The 13,453-nt window shown below is 35.1% G+C and overlaps 1 protein-coding gene and 1 long non-coding RNA gene across 3 annotated transcripts in view; one reads left to right on the top strand and one right to left on the bottom strand.

Moving 5' to 3' along the window:
• Window positions 1-13,453, bottom strand: part of LOC128249606 (uncharacterized) — a 143,766-nt gene that overhangs the window by 64,091 nt on the left and 66,222 nt on the right. The gene's annotated exons all lie outside the window — the stretch shown is intronic.
• Window positions 1-13,453, top strand: part of LOC106884196 (uncharacterized) — a 48,824-nt gene that overhangs the window by 299 nt on the left and 35,072 nt on the right. The gene's annotated exons all lie outside the window — the stretch shown is intronic.

Below are 13,453 nucleotides of genomic sequence, written 5' to 3'. Positions count from 1 at the left end.
TGTGTATATATATATATATATATATATATAGACATGGCTGTGTCACTATGAAGCCTGATTTCTAACCTTGTGATCTTCAGGACAAGTGACTTCTACAGCCATAAATCAACCAAAGACTTGTGAGTGATTTAGTAGACGGAAGCTGAAAGATAATGATATATATAAATTTAAATATTTTTGTATCAGTCAGATGAATATGATAAATTGTTATTGATGTCATTCAATAATATTTCAGTCAGTTTTACAAATAAATGATTGAATAATAGGTTTTATCTTCAGTTTTCCTCTAGAGCATCATTTAGAGCAGAATTATTTTGTAGATTTTTGATGTAGTCACAGAGTCCCAAATTTTAGGTGGGGACTCTAGTTGACTAAGATTTCTCTCCAATACATAACTAGTACTTATATTATTGACCTCAGAAGGTTGAAAGAAGAACCCTAGATTTTTACATAATAATGATGATAATTGTTTTTAGCAGTGCACATAATTAGTTGATGAAATCAACCCCAGTACTTTACTGGTACAATAACCCCAAAAACATGAAAGGCAAAATTGACCTTGACTGGATTTGATCTCAGAATGTGGAACTATAACTAAATATTACTAAAGCTATAACAATTCTACAAATCCCTCAATTTGATAAATAATAATAATAATAACAACAAGAGCACTCAGAGAGTGCAAACCTCCACCAAGGCAACACCAATGTCCTCTCAACGATTAGCCAGAGATGATTTTTAAAATAAGAATATCTAAAATAAACTCAACTGCTCTCACAAATGAGAATACTAAAAATGAATCCAATCGCTCTCAAAAATTAAAAACGCAGGAAAAATAATCCAGAATCCTTGTCCGGTACTGGATTGATCCCAAAATCTAATCAGTTCATGCCAGTCATGAGGCCAAGCATCCCTGAAAGTTTCATCCACATCCATCCAGTGGTTCTTGAGATAGCTTGTCCATGGACAAACAAACAAATACAACTGAAAACAATACCTCCGCCTTCACTAAGGCAGAGGTAATAATGCTAATAATAATAATTTCAAATTTTGGCACATGGCCAGCAAGTTTAGGGAGGAGTAAGTCGATTACATCAACCTCAGTGTTTAACTGGTACTTATTTTACCCCAAGAGGATGGAAGGTAAAGTTGATTTAGGTGGAATTTAAACACAGAATGTAAAGACAGACGAAATGCTGCTAAGCATTTTTCCTGGCATGCTAATGATTCTGCCAGCTCACTGCCTTATTGATGATGATAATAATAATAATTATTATTATAATATTAATAATAATTTCTAACATAGACACAAGGCTCGAAATTTGGTTGGGGAGGGATTAGTTAAATTCCTTAACTAAATCCAGTATTTTACTGATAGGTGCATTTGATTTTTATCAGTCCTTGCAAGAAAGAAAGGAAAAGTTGACTTCAGTGAAATTGAAATAAATATTGCAGAGCATTTTATCTGAGTTTTTGATGATTTTTGCCTATTCAACACCTTAATAAATCATCAGGATTTGACAGGTCAGAAGGCCACATCCCACTTAATCAACTCAGTTTTAGTATAGTTCCTATGTCAGGATGCCTTTCTTAACATTAACCGCTGTTCTCTATTCTATGCTTGCATTAGAACACAAGATTTTCCTGCACCACATGTTGCCAAATATAGTTGTGTCATCTCTTTTGTGGGGTTCATTATCTTGAGATTAGTTTTCATCACATTGTGCTGGTGACATGTAAAAGGCACCCAGTACACTTGAGTGGTTGGTATTAGGAAGGGCATCAAGCTGTAGAAACCATGCCAAAACAGACTGAAGCCTGGTGCAACTCTACAGCTTACTATCTCCATTTAAACCATCTAACCCACACCAGCATGGAAAATGGTTGTTGAATGATGATGATGAGGATGTCCCATATTTTTTCTTAGTCTTTCCCTTCCACAGACATTTTCTACTTTGAGCACTTGGCATCTCTTTGTGTTTGTTATCAGCCATGTGCGTTACATGGTCATACCAATACAGTCTTCTTTCTTGCATACTACATATTATTCCTCTTATACACAGCTTTTCTCTCAGGTCATTTGTGCTGTCATTCATACACACTAACATTACACATCCACTAAAGCTTGCTTGCTTCATTTCTTTCTAGTCTTCAAGAATCTGTATAGTATAAAAAGCATCACACATTCTGCATTTCACTCTGAAGGTGGGTGGGGCTCTTTACTGCTATCAAGAGAAAGTAACTTCTTGAACTTTCCTACCTGGCAACTATACTTTGGGGAAACCTAACCCTGCTGCTGCTAATTTAGTCAGTTATGTCATGAAAATTATTGATTACATCAAGGGAGACATCGGGGATAGTTGTGAGAATAGGTTTCTCCAAATACTATCACAATCTTCCTGTGCTATATATATATGAAAGCTACTTTTGCTTTTAGCCTGCTGCTCATCCCATTATAGTTCTTGTTTGTCCATTGTTCACACTAAGCACACTATATGGAGTTTCTATCTACTCCTTTTCTGTGTATTATTGAGTTTCAACAAATAATAATCAGTGGTACAAGGCCAGAAGTTTAAGGAAAGAGATAAGGCAGTTGCATTGACAATGGGTATATTTTATTGACCTGAGAAGGATGAAAAGAATGTTGACCACTTCAGGATTTGAACTCAAAATTTAAAGAGCTGGAGCAAAACCACAAAGTGTAGGAGAGAATATAGCATAATTAATTTATTAATTTACTAATTTCCAATGGATTTCTTGAGTCCAAATCCCTCAATATTATAAAGCATTTAGTTTTATCATTTCTTGAATTTGTGTTCTTCATAAAGAATTTTGGAGAGAAATGGCTAGAGATATTCTTGAATTGTAGATGTGAAAAGACTTTTATATAAAAAATTCATCTTACACAGTTCTGATAATAAAGATGCACTGTGACAAATCTCATACAACTAAGGAGAGGAATCTTTTCATGCTAAAAGGCCACAGTGAAAGACCCTTCACTCAGAAAAGGCAGCATTTCCAGAAAAAATTTTTACTCTGCTAAACTTATTCATCATCAACATTTTTAATGCCCACTTTTCCCTGGTTGCATGAGTCAGACAGAGTTTATTGAAGCAGATTTTTTACAGCAAGATGCACTTCCTATCACTAACCCTCACTTGTTTCCAACTAAGGTAATATTTCCCTTTGGCCAGACATGTTTTCACAGATAATGAAAATAAATGACTGCAGCACTCATTTACAGCTGTCACGTGACGTTAAGATAAAGAGTCACAAAATACACACACTGATGTGTGTGTGTATGTTTATATATAAATATACATAATTCATTGTCATTTAACGTCCACTTTTCCATACTTGCATGAGTCAGATGTAATTTGTTGAGGCAGATTTTCTACAGCCAGGCTAGATGCCATTTCTGTTGTCAGTCTTCACCTGTAAGTTACTATTTTCCCATAGCTAGACATGTTTTTCAGTGTACTGGAAACAAATGGCCTTGCTTGTATGACAATGATGTTTATTTACAGCCATCATGTGATATCTAGACAAAGTTATGTGCACACACACACACACATACACACTCACATACACACATACATGTTACAAGCTTCTATCGGTTTCCAATCATAAGGCTTTGGCCATTCCAGGGCTATGTAGTAAGAGACACTTGCTGATGGTGCCATTCAGTGGGACTGAACCCAAAAGCACTTGGTTGAAAATCAAATGCCTTGACCACATGCTTGCACTTGCTAAACATATCATTTAATTAAATATGGAATTATTCAAGAAAACTCAAACAAAGTGTTAAAAGGCAGTACTTTGATATAAGCAGCTTTGTTGTGACTTGTGATTTTTAAAAAATTTCTTTGGACTCCAGTGTTTTAAGCAAAATTGTTAATTACTTTAAATGAGTTAATACAAGTGTAGATAAGAAATATAAATAAGGATTTTTTAAATTCTTAATTGGGTTGAAAAGATAAGGTAATAAAATTAAATCAATAGAATTATATTCTAGTATGACATTTTCCTTCAAAATTTTGTACTTCTTTTAGAAGGTTGTACTTAATGTTTAGAAAACTGCTATTGTATGAAGCTGTATAGCTATTGTACAACATACTTTTTTCTTGGAAGTGCTAAGAGCAGAAAAGTATTGTTTGAAAGATTTTAGACAAGGCCAAGGTATTGCTTATTTGAGCTCAAGAAATCTGATACAGTCCTGAGAGAGAGAGGAATATTATGAAAGAGAGAGAGAGGAATATTGTGAAAGAGTGAGAGAGAGGAATATTGTGAAAGAGAGAGAAGGTACTAATTTTTCAGTAAGTTCTCATTATGCAAAACCATAACAGAAGGGTTCCATGAAGTAGGAATACATGTCTAATTGCAATGCTTTCCAAGGTCTTGTGAAATTCTCTTTAATTCTGCAGTTTCATGTTTACAGCGCAGTTTGCGTGTGACATTTTCTCATCAATTATTCAATAGTGCTCACTTATTGCATGACGATGCACAATAAAAAGCAGACCATCATTGCCTGACCAGCTGTTTCACCTTGTTCTGTCATAATGTTAGCAACAGCTCTCCTGCTGGATTTAATATATGTTGACTTGTAACACTCACAGAATAAGTTAACCTGTGGTATGTCTCTGATGAAATAACATCAAAGGAGTTAAAGATGATGATGATGATGATGCTCAAAGCATCATCATCAAAGTCAATCTCACCACCACCACCACCACCACCACCACCACCACCATCAATACCATGTTCCAACTTTTGTTTCCAAGCTGAAATGATTCATTTTCTAATTTTTTTTTTTATTGCAATTTGTGAACAATAAGTTTTGTTGGTTACAGATTTGTGACTAGTCAGGCACTGATTCACTGTATTTTTGATGGCAACAGTAACAAGGGAGTATCTGTAATTCAATGCAAAACAAATATCACAACCAATTTTGTTCATGAATTTTTTTTTCTATTATTGTCTTTCCCTATTGTCATTTGTTCATTTATTTATTTCATTGTTTCCCTTATATTCAGTTATTTATATAAATCACATGCAGATCTGCCCACAAACCCTCTTGAACTCAGCTCTCTGGTGAGGACTTTGATTTGGAGACCACATTCTCTCAGATTGATCACATGACTGTGTGCATCAATGTGATACGACAAGCAGTTCTGAAGTTGTTCTTCATTTAACTCTACTACAGGCAATGTGTGTGTGTGTGTGTGTGTGTGTGTGTGTGTGTGAACATCTTAGTACTGCTTCTGGTATTGGTCCAGTTTCCTGCTAAGCTATTTCACTTCACTCTTTCCTTATAATTTTGCTTCCTAATCCATTACAACCAGTAATGAAGTGAAAATTGAAGTCATAGATTCTGCTAGCATCTGCTATAGAGTACTTTCATTAGTAAATGTTTGTTGTTACTTCTCTCTTAAATCTAACTAACTATATATATATATATATATATATATACATATATATATATATAAATATATATATATATAGTGTAGAGTCCTGTGTTATTGATGAGATCAGCAAAAAGTACTCCATCCAGTGGAATATAATATCATCCAATAAACACAGGATTTAAATGTTTGCTACTATAAGTTTCATACTCTGACACAATAGTTCAGCAAGTGTATAGTATGCCATGTGCTATTATGCCATCTTTTAGGCTCAAAATACAACAAGCGTATGTTAAATTATATATGTCATTGGGAGAACCACCAGGAAATTGCGTGTTCAAATAAAAGAACATATATGCTCAGACATGTCAATCAAAAAACGCCTAAATTGTCAGACCCAGGATTTCCATGTATCCATCAGGCCCACTCAACGCAACAGGGGCAATCTCAGAATCTTGGATGTCCTCCTTATCAACAAAGAGAGACCAGCCATTAACAGCAGGAAAGAACTACATGAAGCAAACTGGTTACTTTAGCAACACCAATCTGCATTCGTCGCTTTTCTCCTTCTTCCTCCTTCTTTCCCAGTATACCAAGCAATGACCTTTTCCATCCTTTACTATTCCACATTTCCTGAAGAAGGGATCAGTGCCCCAAAGTATAGAAATATAAGGAAAAACTACAACTTCGTCTTGTTTTCTTTTTGTAGTTTAGTTTACATCTTCTTACACTGTTCCAGCCTTACACAAGTCTCTTTAATATATATATATATATATATATATATATATATATATATAGAGAGAGAGAGAGAGGTAAGAAACTCTCAAGAGCACAGAACAGTAAAAAGTCTTCAGTGTAGAAATCTCCACTCAAACAAGTGTTTTGGCCATAACTTCTTACACTCCAAGGGGGCCAGGCCAGGTCACATCCAGGTCATGACTCTTGGGTTCCCTTCTGCTGACACTGTTTAGCCACTTTACTCTCGGAGACTTGTGCATTTAAACTTCTCTGTTGATTCTGCTTCCAAACTTATACTTACAGAAGAAATAACGTTGGTTGTCATGGTAATGGTGAAACATCAACACTATCAAAATAACTCCTCAGTGTTACTTCCCTTAGCTTTCAAATACGAGTTTATAGCCTTCAAATGGTATGGAAGTTATTTTTGTTCTCTCTCAGCCAGATCTAGCCAAAATACCTTTCTGCTGTCTTTGATATTGCATTTAGGGCTTTGGTTCTGTTCTTCCCAGGAACTCAGAGTTGTTTTATTAGATTGTAAGCAGATTTGCCCACAATCCCTCTGGTTCCAACTTCTATTGTAAGAACCTTGACCTGGAAGTTGGCTGTTGGTCAAACTGGCATATTTTTTGGTCCTTGGGCACATGGGTTTCTTCTATTCAATTTTTAAATGGCACAGTAAGTTCAATCAAAATCAGTTGCTTTGACAAACTGGAATGGAGTATGACACCTGGCCTCAAACCACTCTTCCTGATTGTTTCTGATTGTTTTGCTCATCCTGGAAGGTCTACTGAAGACTTCCAGTCATCCACACACCCAGAAGCCTCTGTTCCTGTGCCTTATATCTCATAGCTGTTCCTGGCCATGATTTGCTACCTCTGCCATGTAGTATGCTGTTGCAGATTCTGGTTTTACTCTTGCCATTAAAGCTCTTGATTGTGTCGCCACGTGTTTTACTTGAGTTAGAGCTACTCTGCAGGAGCTTAGAACATGTTCCATTGTCTGTCTACACCAGTAAAGTGAGCACTCAAAATAAGTGTGAATGTTGTGTTGGTATTCTACGCTTGTCACCAGCTGAGTTGAAGTGTTGGTGATATTGTCATTATGACTGTATGACTGGTCACTCAGCATTTTCAAAAGACCTCTGGAATAAAAGGTTCTTCACTTGAGAAACAAATAAGGGTTGGTGGCAGCAGGATCCTCATCTGGCCTGTAATAATCCCACTTCAAATAACTCTACATTTAAACTTATACTTGCATGGAAAAATAGACATGAAGTAAACACACAAATGAAACAAGTAAAAGAGTATATATATATATATATATATATATATATATATATATATATATATATATATATATATATATATATATATATATATGTATATATATATAGTGTTCTTGTTTATTGTGTTGTGTGTGTGTGTGTGTGTATGTATGTATATATGAGGTGCCATGCAGTGGGACTGAATCCAAAACTATGTGGTTGGGAACTAAGTGTTGATCAATAACTGATGGGGTCAATAAAAAGTATTCCATCCAGAAAACGATAAGATATATTTTGACAGATAAATACCTTTTAATATACACATTTAAATTTGAGTTACTACTAGTTTCATACTGTGAAAATATGATGATCTGACAAGCTTGCATAGCATACCATGCGTTTTCATGCTTGTCAGATCATCTTGTTTTCACAGCAGAAAAACAGTGGTAGTTTGAATTTAAATCATTTGTATATTCCTGAGCCATATGCTCATAAGGCGTGATTTTCAGATTCTGTAGTGTATATATTTCCCACTCTCAGGTCAGGACATCAATCTATTGCAGGATTACTCATTTTTGCCAGCTGCCTGTCAAACAATCCAACCCATGTCAGCATGGAAGGCAGAGGTTAAACGATGATGTTGATGATGATAAGTAAACTAGAACAATGTGAAATGAAGTGTTTTGCTCAAGAAAACAACATATCACTTATTTTGGGAATTGAAACCTCGATCTTACATTCATGAGCACAACACCCTTAAGCACTAAGCCATGTGGCTCTTCATATATTATGTGTATGTGTGTATGTGTCTGTGTGTGTGTGTGTGTGTGTCTGTGTGTATATATATATGGCCAACTCGGATAATGAATTAAATATATATATATATATATATATATATATATAGTTTATTATCAGAGTTGGCCAATCAATTTAATGTGAGATTTTAGCCAAGTCATACAGGTGTGTTATCTGTGTCATATAATTTAGAGTAGTCATGGTTGTGGTGATGGTGGTGGTGACAGCAGTATTTCTGGTGGCGGCAACAGTGTTTGTTGATAAAAGCTGTAGTAGTATTAGTAGTTTTGCTAATTGTGGTGGTGGTGATGGTGGTAGAGGTTCATGTAAATTTTAATATATTTTTTTTGTAATCATGCCAATATTATAATATTATTTGTTAGTGGAACATTGGTGACAGCGTCTATGGTTTCAGTTGTGTGGTGGTGTTGGTGGTAGTTCATGTTTGTTGTGGCAGTTGTGTGGTATAAAAACAAATGAGAATGAGGAAGCATAGACAAAAAGAACACTATCAATGATTTAGTAAAAGTATCATATCTATGTATACATGTATATACAAATGCAAACATTCACATGTTGATTTGGTGCATACATAAACATATATATTCTTTGAAATGTAGGCAATATATATATATATATATATATAGTTCAAATTTACAGAAACAAAAGACAAAAACAGATAGGGAACAACAAGCAGATGTATTAGTTTGATGTTCGGAAGAATGGAAAAGGTTTTTGACATTTTGAGCCTACACTCTATGATAGAAAGAGATAAGAGGAAGAAAAAGAATGTGTAGGGCTTAATGATTCCTCATACTTGTATGAATGTCTTCCCATATAAATGCATTAGGTAGGTTGTTTCTTGTGTATTATGATTTTAGGTGAAGAGATAAGTGAGTGCTGCTAGTCTGCAGTGAGGGTCACTTCAGATAAATAATGGCATCTTCTAGTCACAGCAATAAATAAGATGCATACTGCACTGCATTGTACTACATATGACTTACCAAGAGATTTAGCAAGTGATTAAACATCATTGTGATGATAATGATGATGATGATGATGATGATTCTGTTGTTACCATGAGATGCCATGTCCCTTGAATGGAGTGGCATTGATTTGTTTGAACGTGGCTTCATTAAATGTCTGTGAGTTAAATCATTTTTACACACATATTGTTCCCTAGAATTAAGCTCCTGCAGTCAGATATCTTATTGTCTGAGCAAATAAATAAATGATAATAATTATAACTCTTTTGCAAGGCTTGCAATTTTGTGTGTGGAAAAGCTGTTACTTGAAGGGTGATTGTCATTACAGAGCCAATAGAGAAAGTGTGTTTGCAGGGTTTATATTGAAATGAAATGATGAAAAAATAATACTATACATAGATGTGCATAAACTATGGTAATTTCCCAAGCAGAGGCAGTTGAGAAACCCTATAGATTCAGGATTACCATAACTAACAATAGTATGTACCCTCTCCCACTTGTTGTTCTTTGATCTATTGGTATATGCTGAGCATAGGACCATTCACTCAAACTCTGCTCAATACTCTCATCATCTGTCAAGGAAATTTGCTAGAGTGCAGCACCTCTCTCTTCACTCTCGCCTTCTACTCCAGGTGATGTCTTTGGTAAAAAAAATGAAGGCATCTGTCCTCGAACTTTTTGGTCATGTAAACCACACAAGTTCTTTTACTATAACCAAAGGAAAATTGTCTGTTCTTTCTAGCCACTTCCTTTGGCCAGGAAGGATATGCAAGCAGAGTGATTGTCAAGCAAGGTGATCATCAAGCTGTAATTGGCTGATAACTAGATCTGTCCTACACTTTACAATGGCTGTTTGACATAACACCATAAGTCAGACACTGAATCACTGTGTACAGAATTGTTCAATCACTTTGACTGTACCCCAGACAAGCACATTTATCTGAAACTATCAATGCCTCTCATGTACGACTGCTAAGCTAGAGATGTCATTCAGAATCTCAGACTGAAAGTCTTCATAATTAGTCTGTTGGGTGGGTTTCATTGATGCTTGGAGTTTATCAAAGGATATCGCCATTCTTCCATGCTGCTAGTCCTCTATAGGCAGTTTGGACTGAAGCTTTGTCAAAAAAAATGATTTGAGGGAAAACCTGCCTGTCAAAGGGTGGCTGCACTTTCTTGCCATCGAGGGATCTGCATAGATGGGAATAACCTCAGTACATATCTGAATATCATCAGTTCCCCCATTCAAAACTTGTTGACAGCAGATATGCTGCTTGCTAAGAAGGATGCATTCTTTTCTATAAGAATCTATAGGTATAATCAGACAAAATGCTGGACAAAGAATAGTGGCCAGGTGGTAATATATGGCAGTAGGTGATGTATGCATTCACCATTTCAGTCCAACTTTTTCTCAACCTGTTTCATGGTGAGACTGGCTAATTTATTCATAACTTTATCCACACCACAATGCTAGTCAGCAGCATGAATAACTGCCTTTGGCGTGGAACCAGTTTTTATAAGACAAAGATATATTTGATTAAAATTGAACACTGCTTATTACTAATATTTATTATATTGACCCTGGAATAATAGAAGACAAAATCATCTCAAAATAAAGGATTCAATTGCAAAACAGAAGGAAGAAAACTAAATTTTGCAAAGAATTTAGTCTGGCACTCTACCATATTTTAACTCTAAATGTCATTGTTTATCTGACTGACATACAGTTTTCATTTATTCTACATAGTTTCACCTGTCAGGAATAGGTAACAAATCATCTATTAATTAATATTACTTGTTGTTTAGCTCCAAGTCAATCCTGTTTGAGCAGATATGTGATCAAAGGTGTTCAAACTGCAGTCATCCCGTCTCTTTCTATATGAAGATGTAATTAGATAGAGATTTGGCTGCTATTTCTAGGAAGCCAAGTGACTACATAACATGTCCTTTGTTGGTTTCAGTAACATTATTTGTAGTAAACTAATGTCCTATCCAGGGGTAATTTTTAACTCTCAGTTTCTCAATGCCATGAAACTGAAGCTAAGAATCAGTCATTAAAACTCTTACAGGATTTATTAGGTATTTATATTTTCATATGTAGCTCTACTTTACGGCTGAGTGGTTGTAATGCAAATGTTCAAATGTGTAGAAGTAATTGCAATCATGCTAACATGGCAACATGGATATAAAATGATAAAATGGTAAAAAGTGTTAATTGAAATAAAAGAGAGCATTGTTTCAATCTTAAAAATCAAGTTCCCTTTTCGAATTTTTCAGATCTTTACTTTTTTTTGTGCAGTTGTTTTCTCTAATTGTTTTAGATCCTCGTTAAGAATTCTTGGTTTCTTAACCCACTAACTGCTAGCAGCATTCTTTGTAACAAGTTCCATGCTGCAGTGAACCCACTGATCCATTGCCAACTTACCTCTACTGTTTGTAATTAGCTTTTCTGTTTGTTCTCTTGAGCAGCTAATTAAAACAGCAAGTTCACCTTAGATCTATTTTTGGCCCACCTACACTTTTAGTTGGTTGATATGTTAAAATAATAATAATGATAATAATGATAATAATAATAATAATAATTGATCATGCATGCACCATCACTTGCTTCTATATTTTTATCGAGCTGTCTTTTTTCTCTCTCTCTTTTTCATTCTTTTCTTTGTTCTTCACTGTTAATTCCTTTTCAATAGGCACCGTGCCAATATAATTTGTAGGAAAATTTTAATTGATTGAATCAATTTCGGTGTATAATTGGCACTACTTATTTCATTAACTCCAAGGCTACAAAACAAACCTCTGGCAAGATTTGAACTCAGACCAATTAGGCATCACGTTAAGATGCAGGGAGGGAGAGAATGAAAAAATAAAAATGAGGTGGTGGATTCACAGTCCTGAGAATATATAATAGAATACCTTGTTTTTGCTTTGGTATACTCTTGGGCTCTTAGTTCAAATTCAGCCGAGGTCAACATTACCTTTTGGATGGGGGTGGGGATATGGAGAACTGATAATTACAGTACCAATCCAGAAAGGTGGGTTAGTTGAATTAAGAATGTCAATGAAGATGCCTTGCAGCATCAACTCATGTTCTTTGTGTGTTCTTGTTTCTAATTCCACTCCTTATCGCCATCTTCCTTGTAAGATAGAAAATAGCAACTTTGGATCTTATCTGATGGTGATAGGTTTTCAATATCAGACAGAATGATGATACTGGTTTGAGCAATATGTTAGTCATAGCTTTTACTTTCTACTTGTTTCAGTCATTTGACTGTGGCCATGCTGGGGCACCACTTTGAAAGGGTAAAAGGCAGAGTTGAACTCAGAATGTAAAGAGCCATAAGAAATGCCTCTAAACATTTTCTCTGAAGCAATAATGATTCTGTCAGCCTTAATATAAAAAGTAGAATAGATTCCAGTAAAGTTTGAACTTGCAGTCTGTGTGTGTCAGGAGGGTGCTTGCATTGGAGTGAGATGAACAACCAAGATCAGGACTGACAAACTACATGCATGAGCAAGAAGTCTATATGAACAATAACTAAATCCATGATTTGTGAGGAATTACTTTTGGTTCTGTTATTCTGTTTGTGAAAGGATGATAGGAATGCTGGGGGTAGGATTCATGTCACAGGGATTTCCTCTAATTTTATTTTGGACTACCAGCTTGTCGATCAATAATTTGGATCCTATTGCCAGCACTGTCATTTAGTTTCTTCCACTTGTCTCAGTTTGTGTATATCAATTTAATAATACTGTAGAATAAATATGGCTTAGTGTGATAAGTAGTCGGAGCACTTCAATTAATATGTGTCTGTATCTGCTGAACATGGAGAAAATAACAAGAAGCCATTATAGAAAATTCTTCTTTAATATATTATGTAAACATTATCAACCTACCGGTATAAGATTTGTTTCATCTACTGCTTTAATGCAAAAGTTCCTGCTGTGTCTAAAGTAGGTAGTTGGTACCACTAATGCAGGGGTTTTCAAACTGTGGTCCGCAAGGACAAGACAAGGGGTCCGTGGACAGCAAATACTTTTTATGGGCAATTTGATTTTATATATGTTTTTTAATCGAAATCTTTTAATTGACAATAAACCTATTTGTTAAATATTGTTAAATAAATAAATGTAAAAATATGTTATTTTAAGCAAATATTTATAAGGTAAAGCCTGAAATATAAAGGGGTCCGCAAGTCAAACAGTTTGAAAACCCCTGCACTAATATATATAATGTGCCTCTTCTCATATCAATTCTACTTTGT

The sequence above is a fragment of the Octopus bimaculoides genome, chromosome 16 (assembly GCF_001194135.2).
Source record: "Octopus bimaculoides isolate UCB-OBI-ISO-001 chromosome 16, ASM119413v2, whole genome shotgun sequence".
Lineage (NCBI taxonomy): Eukaryota > Metazoa > Mollusca > Cephalopoda > Octopoda > Octopodidae > Octopus > Octopus bimaculoides.
Note: the sequence above shows the minus strand (reverse complement) of the source record. Positions and strands in the feature narration are given on the sequence as shown.